Source organism: Callithrix jacchus, chromosome 19, assembly GCF_049354715.1.
Source record: "Callithrix jacchus isolate 240 chromosome 19, calJac240_pri, whole genome shotgun sequence".
Taxonomy (NCBI): domain Eukaryota; kingdom Metazoa; phylum Chordata; class Mammalia; order Primates; family Cebidae; genus Callithrix; species Callithrix jacchus.
Window position 1 is genome coordinate 9,847,083 of NC_133520.1, and position 15,184 is coordinate 9,862,266.

The window sequence follows — 15,184 nt, forward strand, 5'->3', positions numbered from 1 at the left end:
AAATGACATCTCATTACATTCCATGATAAAATAAATATGGAATGTTAATCGTGTAGCCACACACTCATGAAAATACAAAAATATATTTTGATGTAGAATTCAAATCTCCTAATTTTCAGTCTGCGGTTTTTTTCACTTAACCAAGTATATAGCTGAGCTCTTAAGAGACTATAAATTGAATTTACTACAATAATCTTTTATACATGAAAGGAACTGAGGCCCAAAGAGATTAGGTGACCTGCTTAAGGTTATGCCCATGATTTAGACATATAGTTATTAATAGTAATTTTGGAATTCAGATCTTTTGCAACAGAGTTTAATATCCTTTCTACCATTCCTTGATATTTATTAAAATAGGACTACTTTATCTGGATTAGGCAAGTAATATTATTTTGGACTCAGAACACAATACCTGATTGAGGATTACCAGTCTGGCAAAATTTACATTTTTAAAAAGGGTATGCTATGTAAATAATGAATAAAAGTTATCTGCGATTTTCAACATACCAGCAAGAAATAATAGGGTCTCATCATCAGTAGCAGTAGCCCACATGGACAAAACCCACCGAAAGACTCTTTCAAAATACCTCCTAATAACTCCAGATGCAGATACATCTAATTAGAAGTTCATAAATGATGTTGAAGGAGAAAGGAACATGAGCATCTTAACACTATATGTAAAATTTCCAAATGTATATAAGATTCTCCAAAAGGTTAAAAGCCACTTGGCTACATTATCCATGAATCTGTGCATTAATAAATCTTTGATATGTCCCATTTGGATATGAACAGCTTGCTGTAAATATACAAAATTAGTATTTCTAGTAGTTAAACATTTATTGTAGGTACACAGAAAGAATTCTCAACTTTATTTTTTTGGTCACAATTCTAGTTATAGATCTCTCTCTGCTTCTTAAGTTTCCTCTGTAATAACCTCATGAGGGTTGTAAAGCCAACACATTTTAAAATAAAATTCTTATCATGAGTTAAGTTATTGAATATAAATCAGTTCTCAAGATTTTGAAACCCTGAAGGGTATGAAACAGTTTTTCTTCAATAATCAAATTTTCATTAAGTGCTTATGATTAATTGAACAAAATGTCTTCTCTTCCCTCTTGGTGTACGTATACTAATGAGTTGGTTTCAACTTCACATGCCCAGTGGTGAGTATAGTGCTTTGCATGTAGCAGTATCTCAATAAAAGTTAGAAATCATATGTTATAGGTTTCTAAATGAACATAGTAATTTACAAATACCTCTTAAACTTATCAAAGAGACAACATTAGGCTTAACATAAGGAAACTTTAATCCCTCTGTGACACTCCCTAGCTGAATGTCTTTGAGTAAATTAATTAAAATGCTGGATTTCATTTATAGTAAAACAAGAGAGATGGACTAAATAATCTCTAGTTTCCATCAAGCTTTAAATAATACTTAATAATCAGTTATGAAAATGAAATTCCAAGAGCTTTAAAAATGTACAGTTATTGTAAATATAGAAATCTACTTTCATTTTAAGAATCCCTGTATCTCAGACACAATTCTAGCTTTCCTAAAAGTTCACAGCATAGATCTTAGCAAACACTTCCTTCCTTCATCTCTTCCAATCTCCCCTCTGTTCCTTACAGCCCATTTACTTACAAAATAATTTTGTGTTGCTTAAAATCAAATACACTGTTAACAAGAAAACTAAAAAAAAAAAACCCTCAAAGACCATGATGTTAGGGTGAGGACAGTAATTAAGTGTGTAATGGGCATTTAACAGTTTCTCTGTAGCAAGGCAATATTCTTTAAGAGATGGAATCATAACAAGTCATACTAGAAATTTTTCTCAGCATTTCATTCCTTAATGAAATTTATTAAATGGAACTTTATTAAAGATAAAATTCAAAATCAGACATTCTACATACAGCCACTTCTGTTGCTGATTCTTTTCATAAAATTCAGGGACATAAAGACTTAACAGTCACTAGAATTAAAAGATTATGGGAGCAGGGATTTTTATGTTTTATTCACCAATATATTCCTCTATGCTTACAACAGTGCCTGGCACATAGAAAGTGCTTAATAAATATTTATTAAACAAACTAAATGTAACTGTAACTCAATAAGAGTATCTCTGCAAGGAGACACATCAGGAAATACAGGTTTCTGGTGATTTAGTCTGATATAAAATAAAGCTTAAAAAAAAACCTAGGAAATCAAGGAACAAATGATTAGTATGCTCCAGGCCCATCATTCCTAACCTGACCTCTTAAAAGATTGTAGACCCAATCCCAGACCCACTAACAAAAATCTCACTGCATATGTCTAATTTTTAAAAGCTTTAATGCCATAAATCGGATGTCTAGAATCCCAGCTGTGTGGCCAAATAATTAAAAATTAAGTATAATGGGTAAAAACAAAAAGTGAAAATACAGTCATGATTTAAAGAGAAATCCATACACAACAGATATCAAGGCTGCAGGAGTAAAGTTGTTATTTTTCTGAGAAATTCAAGAGCTTGAAATATGTGTCTGCCAAATGTAACTAATTAATATTTGAAATATGCTAGTGTGACCAAAGAACCAAATTTTACATTTTATTTCATTTTAACTAAAGAGCCACATGTAGCTAGTGGCTACCATAGTTCTAGATCATGTAAGCTGTGCAAATGATTGAAAAAAGCTTCAAAATGTATAAATGAAGCAAAAATAAAGTTAGCATTTCGTAGATAATTTTGAGGTTAACATAAAGATGATTAAAAGATAAAATGCAAATAAAATAGATGAGTAGGCAAAAACTTATGTTAAAAAAAGATTTTAAAAGCATACCTATCAAGAACATTTTACATATTAAGTGACGAACATTTCATTTTTGTTGACCAGGGAATGTAATCACTTTTTGTAGTTTCAGAGCCCCTTGATGGTAACAACTTTAAAAAAAAAAAGAGAGAGAGAAAGAAAACATTTCCCTCTCATAAAATGTCATTATGAACACACATAAATGCATCCAGCAGACATTTAACTTCATGTTCAATTCTTATAAGTTACAATGAAGAAAAATATACTCATTGGAATATTATTATTTTAAGATTTAATCTAAAGTCCCTTTCCCATTTATGATTTTGTGAGGTAATCTGTAATTCCTCACTAGCCGTCTCTGACAATACAATGACCTTTAGCATGAGACACTACTATGAAAAGGGACTTTGTGTATTTTTTCATAACAGAAGAAAATTTAACACAAAGGACTAGTTATTTGAATTCAATTTTCCACCTAAGAGTCTAAAAAGTGATATAAAATCTACCATTCAATAAGTAAATACCAAAATAGTAAATCCATTGTAGGTAATGGTTATAACGGATATTTACAGTTGCTGGCAAAGTATTTAAAACGTCAAGAGTTAACATTTCAACATATACTTAAGATTAACAAGATGAATAAAACATGTTAAAAATAATAAACCTGGCTTTATGAACTCTTTATATAAAATAAAACAGAAACAATCTATAAAAAGACTATATTGGGAAAATTAAGATAATCAATCTGAAAGTAAAATCCTAAAAAAAAAATCCACTTACAATTGAAGTGTGCTATCAACTGAAAAGAACTTTAAACATGCAATGAAGTCCATTACCATTCTAACTTTCAACAGCTCCTCTATTTAATTGATGTAATATTTTAATCATTCTTCATATTTGGGAATACAGAAATTATGACTAACATACTTATTTATATATCTCCTCTCATACAAAACTTGTGGGATAAACAAAATATATATTTTCCTCTATGGAAAACTGTTAGAACAACTGCCTGGAGCCTTTAAAGTCTTACTAGCTGTTGAAGAAACATAAAATGTTTAATTAAAAGACATATATGTTCAAAGAAAGTAAAAGAATGCTATCATTCTGAAGTTTTAGCTCCCAGCAGGGCTAGAGAAAAAATTGTGTACAAATTGAGAAAAAGGCAGCCTGGAAATTTTGGTGCTAGACTTCATTTTGGGAATTCCAAGTATCCCCTCAATTATTTTTATTGTTAATCTTATTGCAAAATTAATATACACCCATTGTACAAAATGTTTCTTGTACAAAAATACCTTGAATAAATTTCATTTTAACCATTAAACTAGCTCGACATGTGAAATTTTTTCTTTCATGTAATACTAATTTGAAAGTCTACAGAATTACAAAATTTTGTATTTTTAATTGAAAACATAGTTACTGAGTGCCTTCTATGTGTGTGTACATATAATATAGTACTTAATGGTTACATAATACTCAATTCTATTAATGGGCCATAATTCCCTTAACCATTCACGTCATGATAGGTATTTAGATCATCCACATAAATTACTCAAGTGTAGTTTTAGAACTACAGATTCTCTCTGCTTCAAAATTCTGAAAATATACTCATATTTTCAATATTTTGATAAATCTGTTCATATCATCTGTCAGGTTCTATAGGACCTAGACCGAAGTTAAGCCTAAATTATACCAATATTTTCTCATAACGACAAATTATCACCACCTAGTGGCCAATAAAGGAAGGTATTATGGGGACCTGGGTTCTAGTCCTAACTCTCTATTAGCCAGGAATCTCTTTGAATGTTAGTTTCTTCTCCTCTGAAATGAGAATAATCATATCCTATTTGACCCACTGCAAGGCCCAAGAGATCTAATGTATGTGAAAACAACTTCGGAACTTAAAACACTACCTAAATATAAAACACTGATATATAATGGCAATTTAAAAACTATCCAGTGCAATAAAGATGCAGTTAATTTAAGGCTATCACTACCACATATACTTTCTAAGCACAACAGTACACAAGGGAAAAATGATATACCTTTCTCCAGTTTCCTGTCTTACCCAGAAACAAACTAGAAGGAAATGAAAAGTTCCAGACAAGCTTTAACAGTGATAGAGAATATACTAACAATAAAATGCTTACATTCTGCACACTGGACACTTTAATATGTTAATAAAGCCAGACGAAGGGAGGATAATATATTATTAATAATTTTCTTAGAATACAGAATTTGAATCCTGGTTCTGTCAATGACTATATTGCCAACTTTTGAAAAGTAATTTAAAAGTCACTATTTTATTGCCTGTTTTCCCTAAGTTTTAGCTTAACCTCTGGTAGAGTCATATGAAACATAAGGATACAAAAATAAATTCAAAAAAATCTACATTTTTCTTATATTCCTAATGTACAGAGTGAGGATTCATGAATGTCTCCAAGGAACCGCCTTTAATTGAACATCCCCTGTAGTGAGCCTTTTGCTGAGTTCTTCCTATCTTAACAAAATTTACTAATTGTTTCTATTAAGAAACCAGTACATATCCATTGCAGAAAACTTAGAAAACAAAGTCTTCATAGTTAAACCCCAAGGACAATTAAAATTTTAAGTGTAATTTTACTCATCCTAGTATTCCTCAAATCTTAAAATAGTGGTCAGTTTAGCATTTCATCATTTTCCTAGAGCTATTGCATTTGCTTTCCTGCTGTTTTCCTGACGTCCACACTGACTGGTCAGCCCTCCAGAGTTGTCGGCATAATCTTTCTAAAATGCCCATTTGATGATATCACTCACTCCCTGTATATAATTCAGTGATGCTAGGGTTTGGGATGCACACCAAACTATTTCCTGGGAAGATTTAATGCTCCCTTGCTTTCTTTCATCAATGTTTCTCTCTTTATTTACTAGTCACATTCTCAATCATTCTTTAAGACTCAACTGCCACTTCAACGAAGCAGTTCCCAACTCCCAGAAAGATTTACTTCTCTCCTTCCTGCCTGCACTACACCTTCTACATTGTTCTTCAATAGTACCTCCATGGTATTAGAGTACTTTACTTCCATATCTTCCTTACTAAACCGTAAATTTCTTAGTGTCTTTTGTACTCCAGCACTTAAAATTTTATTGACAATTTGAAAATAAAATTTAGTGACAAGTATCATTTTTGGTCTAAGATAGATAATCTCACTACCCAGAAAAGGTGGAAGATCATATACTATTAAAAAAATTGCTTCTAAAACCGAGATCAACATAACAAAACACCACTAATCAAAACCACAAAGAAAGAATTGGCTCCTATCTACATCAAATAGAGAGTAGTTTTGTTTATAAAGTTACACAAATGAAACTACACTCTCAGAGACAGGGTTCCATTAGGACATATTATCTTATATTATTAAATCAGATACTGAACAGATTATTCAACAAAATGAATAAGAGTAACAACTTTTGGGCCTATTACCTTCATATTTTCTTTTCAATCTTATATTTTGATAGTTTTTCACATTATAATTAGTTTTTAAAAGCAACCTAGCCTGGACAGGCATGGTAGCTCACAGGTGTAATACACACACTCTGGGAGGCTGAAGCAGAAGGAGCACTTAAGGTCAGGAGTTTGAGACTAGCCTGCACAACAGAGTCCCCATCTCTATATAAAACGAAAAAACAAAACAAAACAAAAAACCAGCCAGGTATGGTGGCATGCACCTATCATCCTAGCAACTTGGGAGTCTGATTTAGAAGGATCGCTGAGTCCAGGACTTTGAGGGTGCAGTGAGCTATCATCGCACCACTGCACTTCAGCCTGGGCAACACAGCAAGACTCTGTCTCAAAAAACAAAATTACCTAACTTTATTCCTCACTATGGGTTGTGCATAATTAATAAAAATTGTTTGGAATCTCATATGCATTTTTTCGTTTATTTTCCACTGTATCCTTTCTTTATTAAAATGTTACGAATAGCACTTAAATCTGACTTAACAACTTAAATATACCCTAATAGACATTGTAAACAAGTATAAAAGCTAGTAGAAAAATGCTAAACAGTAACTCTTGTTTAAATAAGCTAGGAGCAATGAAAAAGAGGGAAGCATAGCTCATATACTACTGGAAAAAAAAAAACAAACCCAAGCAGCTGGCAGGGAAGAAACAACTGAGCTAACTGTAAGTCTCCAAGTGGTACCACTGTTCCAGTGTGGCCTTCTGCTGTGTAGGTGACCATGGGATGGGTGGTATAAAGTATTAACAGCAAGAAAACTTTTTCAACATTACATGTCAGACACATTTGTAAGTATTTCACACAAACTGACTAGTTCAACTACCAGAACTCTAAAAGGTAGGTATTACTACTATCATCCAAGACACAGAGGCTAAGGAGACTGGACACCTACAAAGTAGGGAATGTAAGACTAGAACTCAGCACTCTGGGTCTAGAACCCAAGTTCTTAACTACGTTATACGATGTCAGCTTAAGGGTATTTGTAATTATGATGTTCCTAACTCAGGGAACACATGTACCAATAATCCTCAATCATCTCTAATAGAGTAATGATACTGCCTCTTGTACCGTATTTCCAAATACATGAGAGATTCAGCCAGATTACCAAGACAAACAACAACAGCAACAAAAGGCTTTACGACCATTTGCTCCATGAATCAAGAACTAATGCATGTGAAGAATCCAGCATATGAAAAGTGGGGTAATAGGACTAATGTTCTGTCATAGTATTAGAGGTCAAGGAACATGTGTGTTTTGTGGCATGTGTATAATTCCATAAAACGTAGTGAAGATTTACTTTCACGGGCTAAAGAACTACACAGTTAACAAAAACAAACATGACTGCATTTGTACTTTTGTGGTCTGTTTCTGTATCTCAATGTAGAAAAAAAGGCTTGATAGATATTAATTAGCTTATCTCATAAAAAACGTTTTACTCCCATTTAAAATTTAATATGAAATTAATAAATCTTAGATTTTATAATTTCAAAATAGTCAACAAATATTCCAAAAAGAAATTTTATTCTCATAAATCCAAAGAGCCTTAACAAAACCCTAACCATATAACTGTTGCTTTAGAATTATAAATAAGACTGTCTTTAACAAGGTTCTCTTGGTACTTCAGAAAATAATTAGTCTTCCATTATATGGCAGAAATAAACACAAATAAACTCCAGATGTGTCAAATAATTCAGTGTAAAAAAAAAAAAGCCACACTAGAAAAACCAGCAGAAAATTTATTTCAAGATTCACCCAAGTTCTAATGAGAAGAAAACTTAAACTCAGAAATTATTTGAAAAGACACAGATTTACGTTCCTTGTGAGTTGTTTTCCAAGGTATTTTATTCTTTTTGTAGCAATTGCGAATGGCAGTTCATTCTTGATTTGGCTCTCTTTAAGTCTGTTATTGGTATAGACGAATGCTTGTGATTTTTGCACATTGATTTTATATCCTGAGACTTTGCTGAAGCTGCTTATCAGTTTCAGGAGTTTTTGGGCTGAGGCGATGGGGTCTTCTAGGTATACTATCATGTCGACTGCAAATAGAGACAATTTGGCTTCCACCCTTCCTATTTGAATATCCTTTATTTCTTTTTCTTGCCTGATTGCTGTGGCTAGAACTTCCAGTACTATATTGAATAGGAGTGGTGACAGAGGGCATCCTTGTCTAGTGCCAGATTTCAAAGGGAATGCTTCCAGTTTTTGCCCATTCAGTATGATATTGGCTGTTGGTTTGTCGTAAATAGCTTTTATTACTTTGAGATACGTTCCATCGATACCGAGTTTATTGAGGGTTTTTAGCATAAAGGGCTGTTGAATCAAATGCCTTCTCTGTGTCAATTGAGATAATCATGTGGTTTTTGTTTTTGGTTCTGTTTATGTGGTGAATTACGTTGATAGACTTGCGTATGTTGAACCAGCCTTGCATCCCCGGGATGAATCCTACTTGATCATGATGAATAAGTTTTTTGATTTGCTCTTGCAATCGGCTTGCCAATATTTTATTGAAGATTTTTGTATCTATGTTCATCATGGATATTGGCCTGAAGTTTTCTTTTCTTGTTGGGTCTCTGCCGGGTTTTGGTATCAGAATGATGTTGGTCTCGTAAAATGATTTGGGAAGTATTCCCTCTTTTTGGATTGTTTGAAATAGTTTTAGAAGGAATGGTACCAGCTCCTCTTTGTGTGTCTGGTAGAATTCGGCTGTGAATCCGTCTGGACCTGGGCTTTTTTTGAGTGGTAGGCTCTTAATTGCTGCCTCGACTTCAGACCTTGTTATTGGTCTATTCATAGTTTCAGCTTCCTCCTGGTTTAGGCTTGGGAGGACACAGGAGTCCAGGAATTTATCCATTTCTTCCAGGTTTACTAGTTTATGTGCATAGAGATGTTTGTAATATTCTCTGATGATGGTTTGAATTTCTGTGGAGTCTGTGGTGATTTCCCCTTTATCATTTTTTATTGCATCTATTTGGTTGTTCTCTCTTTTATTTTTAATCAATCTGGCTAGTAGTCTGTCTATTTTGTTGATCTTTTCAAAAAACCAGCTCTTGGATTTATTGATTTTTTGAAGGGTTTTTCGTGTCTCAATCTCCTTCAGTTCAGCTCTGATCTTAGTTATTTCTTGTCTTCTGCTGGGTTTTGAGTTTTTTTGATCTTGCTCCTCTAGCTCTTTCAATTTTGACGATAGGGTGTCAATTTTGGATCTCTCCATTCTCTTCATATGGGCACTTATTGCTGGAATCAACCCAAATGCCCATTGATAATAGACTGGATTGGAAAAATGTGGCACATATACACCATGGAATATTATGCAGCAATCAGAAATGATGAGTTTGTGTCATCTGTAGGGACATGGATGAATCTGGAGAACATCATCCTCAGCAAACTGACACAAGAACAGAAAATGAAACACCGCATATTCTCACTCATAGGCGGGTGATCAAAAATGAGAACACATGGACACAGAAAGGGGAGTACTAAACACTGGGGTCTATTGGGGGGATAAGGGTAGGGCCAGTGGGAGGGGGAGGTGGGGAGGGATAGCCTGGGGAGAAATGCCAAATGTGGGTGAAGGGGAGAAGCAAAGCAAAGCACACTGTCATGTGTGTACCTACGCAACTGTCTTGCATGCTCTGCTCATGTACCCCAAAACCTAAAATCCAATAAAAAATTAAAAAAAAAAAAAAAGAAAAGACACAGATTTTTAAAAAGCCTTTTATGTCAAACTATAATTGAACTGAAAATAATAAATTAAGCACAAATTAAAATTAGTTACCACTTCCTGCATACTTATTTCGAAAAAATTTTTTCAAGACCATATTATTCAATGTAATAAGGTTTTAATTCTGCTAAAGGTGATCAAAGTATCAACTGATACAACTTTTTGTGAAAGGAATTTGATAAAACGTATCAGGAATCTTAAAAATGTTCGGCTAAGTGAAAGAATCATTGGCTTTAAAATGAAATAAAGTTAGATTCAAAATTTGACAGTTTTGATTGGCTCTCAGAACTTAAGAAAATCCAGAGATTTCAGGTGAGTGGGCTGCCTCCATGTGCCAGGAGGCAAGTCCATGGAGACAGAAGCTTCTGTGCTCAGGACCCTTCCAGACCTTCCCTTACCTACCTCTTTACCTGGCTGTTCCTTTATCCTTTATAGTATCTTCTATAATCAAGACTTTATATTCAAGCAAGAAAGAGCAAACAGATCAAGATGTGCAGCTCTTTGGCTGCCAAGTTGTGGTTTTTGACAGATCATAGCATCAGGTAGACCACCCCCCAAAGAGATCTTATGAACGCTGAAGGCCAAATGCTGTGAGAAGAAACTGGACTTAAGGGCTGTAGTGATGGATGAGGTGGTACCCATAGCCAAGCAAGGAAACCAGGTCTAAGGATCAATTGCTTACCCCACATATTGGCAGTGAGAGTATCAATCCCTTGGGTGACATCAATGTTTTGCATCATCTAGAGAGATGCCAGTTAATGAACTGACCTCAAGCCATCCCGAAATGCGCTAATAAGTCCTAGACATTTCAAGAGTTGACTGGCCATGGTATTCCTCTGCCAGATACTTTTTCTTAAGATGGCTATGAAAATGTTGCTAAAATGATTGATGAAGCAGAAGTACTGGAGTTACCAGTGGTAGTGAAGAATACATGGGATCACAGAGGTAAAGCTGTTTTATTGGCTCGAGATAAGCACAATTTATTTGTCTGATCTAAGCCCTCTTATTTATCATGAAGTTCTATACCTATGCCAGAAGTATGTTGAAGAGTTTCATGGACAGGATGTATGTGCCACTGTCATGGGAGGCGGTATGGTTGGCACCATGTTACGTTGTTCCATAGACAGAAGGATGCAAACCAACTGCTCACTAGGTGGGCGTGGAGATGATGTGCTCACTGAGTAAACAAGGGAGGCTGCTAGCTGTCCAGGTGTTTAATATCCTGGGGATGGATGTGTGTGGCACTGACCTCTTGATGAAAGATGATGGCTCCTTCTATGTGAGGCCAATGAAATCTGCTAAATTCCTTCAGATGGACCTTAAATTCAACTTCTTGGACACTTGAAGGCAATAATAAAAGATCAGTATTAACCAGCTTTAACAGAGGTTTGATCATGATTATTTGTACAATTTTTGTCCATTTTAAAAAGAAGTGTAATAAAATTTTTTCATAGACTAAAATAATATTAAAGTTGAGTGAAAGGTTGATTATTTATGAATAGACTAGTACTTCTTATGTGTACAGTATCTCATTTCACCTCAGAAAAAAGATACAAAAGAGAAGTTTCCAATTTATCTTAAGATATTCTAATCATATCTAAAAGAATTTACCTTGCATGGGGTAACTGAGGGACTCACATATATATATTAGTACCTCTGGCTCATTAACAGAAAGAAATATTTAATACATTTCTTTTCACTGAATGACCATACTTTGGAGCATGCCTATTACTTGGTATCAAGAAATAAATGGGGAAGAGAGAACTGATTAATTAAATCATCATTGATATGTTCATGTACAGACCTTCTGGTTGTCTCATATATTATGATATATATACTTTGAATAGTTACATGTCATGTGTAAGTAGATAAATGTATTTAAAAACACAAATACAACCTCTGTATTTGATGAAAAGCTCAAGTTTGTATTGGTAGGATATGGGAACCAGGAAAAATGTACTCAGCCTTTTTTCAACTTAACCAACTTTATCACAGGAAATGTCTGAAATTATTTCACTTATAGTTTTACTTACTATGCATATTTGTGCATTCATATAATATTTAAACATAGCTTTAGCAATCCATTTCTGGGATGTACATTCATATATTAGAATGAAAAGAGAAGAAAAGGTCAATTTAGATTTTATAAACACGGATATTTTCTTGAATTCCCTTAAAAATTAAGAAAAAGAATAAGAACAAATCATTCTGGAAGAACCCAAAGGAAACAGCAACAGATATTTAAGTGAATGTTAACTTTATTTTCATAATTATTTAATAACTTTTATATATTTTTTCCATTATGAGATAAAATATATTTATCCAATGTGTAATCATAAAACTTAATTATAAATTTTTATATATTGTTAAAATCGTAATTCTAAACTATACTTTAAAAACAATTATTTCTGATATTGTTTTTATGTCACTCATGATGAAAAATGTATATATAAAAATATATATTATATACACATATATGCATATAAGTATAAACTATTCTACTTAAATTTTTTCTTTTTTGAGATGGAGTTTCGCTCTTGTTACCCAGGCTGGAGTGCAATGGTGTGATCTCGGCTCACTGCAACCTCTGCCTCCTGGGTTCAGGCAATTCTCCTGCCTCAGCCTCCTGAGTAGCTGGGATTACAGGCCCGCGCCACCATGCCCAGCTAATTTTTTTTGTATTTTTAGTAGAGACTGGGTTTCACCATGTTGACCAGGATGGTCTCGATCTCTTGACCTCGTGATCCACCCACCTCGGCCTCCCAAAGTGCTGGAATTACAGGCGTGAGCCACTGCGCCTGGTCCTAAAATTTTAATAATAGCTTTTTTTTTTCTTTTTTGGTGTCTATAATTGACCTGTCATTTCTGCTGGCTTTTCTACAATAAACTTTGAAATCTTTCTGTATATGCTGTCAGTCAGAAAACTACCCTGGAACATTAGAAAAAGTCAACAAGAGACTTGATTTAATCAAGTGCATTTACAAGAAATGTAATAAGACTTTGAGAAGATATTGAAGGAACTGATTTTCGAAAATCATCTTTTTCTCAAGAAGAAAGCAATAGAAAAACAAATTCTCTGTATTCAGTGAGCCCCAAGTTTGGGGCTTGGGGGGCTTAGAGACATTGCAAAATTAAATTTTATGTTATATTTTTCTCCCAGGTGACTTTTTTTTGAGGTTTATGGGCACTCTGGCTGCTAAGACATAATCCCCTCTAAGAAAATATAGGTGTTCAAACAGGTAACCTTTCCTGCTACTGTTTTTTTGTGTGTATTTAAACTTCATTTAAGATTTGTTTCTGCTTTGAAAAGTGTCTGTTCATGTCCTATACCCACGCTGAAGACAGTTTCTTTTGCTGTGCAGAAGCTCTTTAGTTTAATTGATACCATTTGTCAACTTCTGCTTTTGCTGCAATTGCTTTTCATGTTTTCATCATGATATCTTTGCCTGTGTCTACGTTGTGAATAGTATTGCCTAGATTTACTTCTAGAGTTTTGATAATTTTGAGTTTTATATTTCAGTCTTTAACCCATCGTGGGTTGATTTTTGTATAAGGTATAAGGAAGGGGTCCAATTTCAATTTTTCTGCCTATGGCTAGCCAGTTTACGCAGTACCATTTATTAAATAGAGAATCCTTTCCCCAAGACTTGTTTTTGTCAGGTTTGTTGAAGATCAGATGGTTGTAGATGTGTGGTCTTATTTCTGAGATCTCTATTCTGTTCCATTGATTTATATGTCTGTTTTTCTCTCAGTACCATGCTGTTTTGGTTACTGCTGCCTTATAGTAGAATTGGAAGTTGGGTAGCATGATGTTCCAACTTTGTTCTTTTTGCTTAGGATTGTCTTGGCTATATGGGCTCTTTTTGGTTCCACATGAATTTTAAAGTAGTTTTTTAAAATTCTGTTAAGAATGTCAATGGTAGTTTAATGGGCATTCACATAAATTTTAAAGTAGTTTTTTTCTACTTCTGTTAAGAATGTCAATGTAGTTTAATGGACATAGCACTGAATCTATGAATTACTTTGGGCAGTATGGCCATTTTCACGATATTGAGTCTTCCTATCCATAAGCAAAGAATGTTTTTCCATTTGTTTGTATCCTCTCTTATTTCCTTGAGCGGTGGTTTGTAGTTCTCCTTTAGGAGGTGCTTTGTATTCCTAAGTATTTTATTCTCTTTGTAGCAACTCTGCATGGGAGTTTATTCATGATTTGGCTCTCTGCTTGTCTCTTGTTGATATACAGGAATGCTTGCGATTTTTACATATTGATTTTGTATTCTGAGACTTTGCTGAAGTTGCTTATTGGCTTAAGAAGCTTTGGGGTTGCAACGATGGAGTTTTCTAAATAAAGGATCATGTCATTTGCAAACAGAGACAGTTTGACTTATTCTCTTCCTATCTTAATACACTTTATTTCTTTCTCTTGCCTGATTGTCCTGGCCAGAACTTCCAATACTATGCTGAATAGAAGTGGTAAGAGAGAGCATTCTTGTCTTGCACTGGATTTCAAGGGAAATGCTTCCAGTTTTTGTCCATTCAGTATGATATTGGCTGTGGGTTTGTCATAAATGACTCTTCAGACATTTCCCAAAAGACATTTATACAGCCAAAAAAACGTGTGTGTGTGTGTGTGTGTGTGTGTGTGTATTAAAAAAAAAGCTCAACATCACTTAACATTAGAGAAATGCAAATAAAAATCACAATGAGATACCATCTCATGCCAGTCTGAGTGGCAATTATAAAAAATTCAAGAAACAGATGCTGGTGAGGGTGTAGAGAAATAGAAACACTTTTACACTGTTGGTGAGAATGTAAATTAGTTCAACCAATATGGAAGACAGTGTGGCAATTCATCAAAGACCTAGAACCAGAAATACCATTTGACCCAGCAATTTCATTACTGGGTATATACCCAGAAAATATAAATCATTCTATTATAAAGATACAGGCACACATATGTCCACGGCAGCACAATTCACAATAGCAAAGACATGGAATCAACCCAAATATCCATCAATGATAGACTGGGTAAAGAAAATGTGGTACATATACACCACAGAATACTATGCAGCCGTAAATAGGAAAGAGATCATGTTCTTCGCAGGGACAACGATGGAGCTGGAAGCCATTATCCTCAGCAAACTAACAAAGAAACAGAAAACCAAACACTGCATGTTGGG

The 15,184-nt window shown here is 34.1% G+C and overlaps 1 protein-coding gene and 1 pseudogene across 3 annotated transcripts in view; one reads left to right on the forward strand and one right to left on the reverse strand.

The window, feature by feature from the left end:
* The window catches only part of LYPLAL1 (lysophospholipase like 1), a 42,079-nt gene that overhangs the window by 3,164 nt on the left and 23,731 nt on the right, over positions 1 to 15,184 (reverse strand). The window lies entirely within an intron of this gene.
* Positions 10,494 to 11,349, forward strand: LOC108589101 (beta-citrylglutamate synthase B pseudogene; annotated as a pseudogene).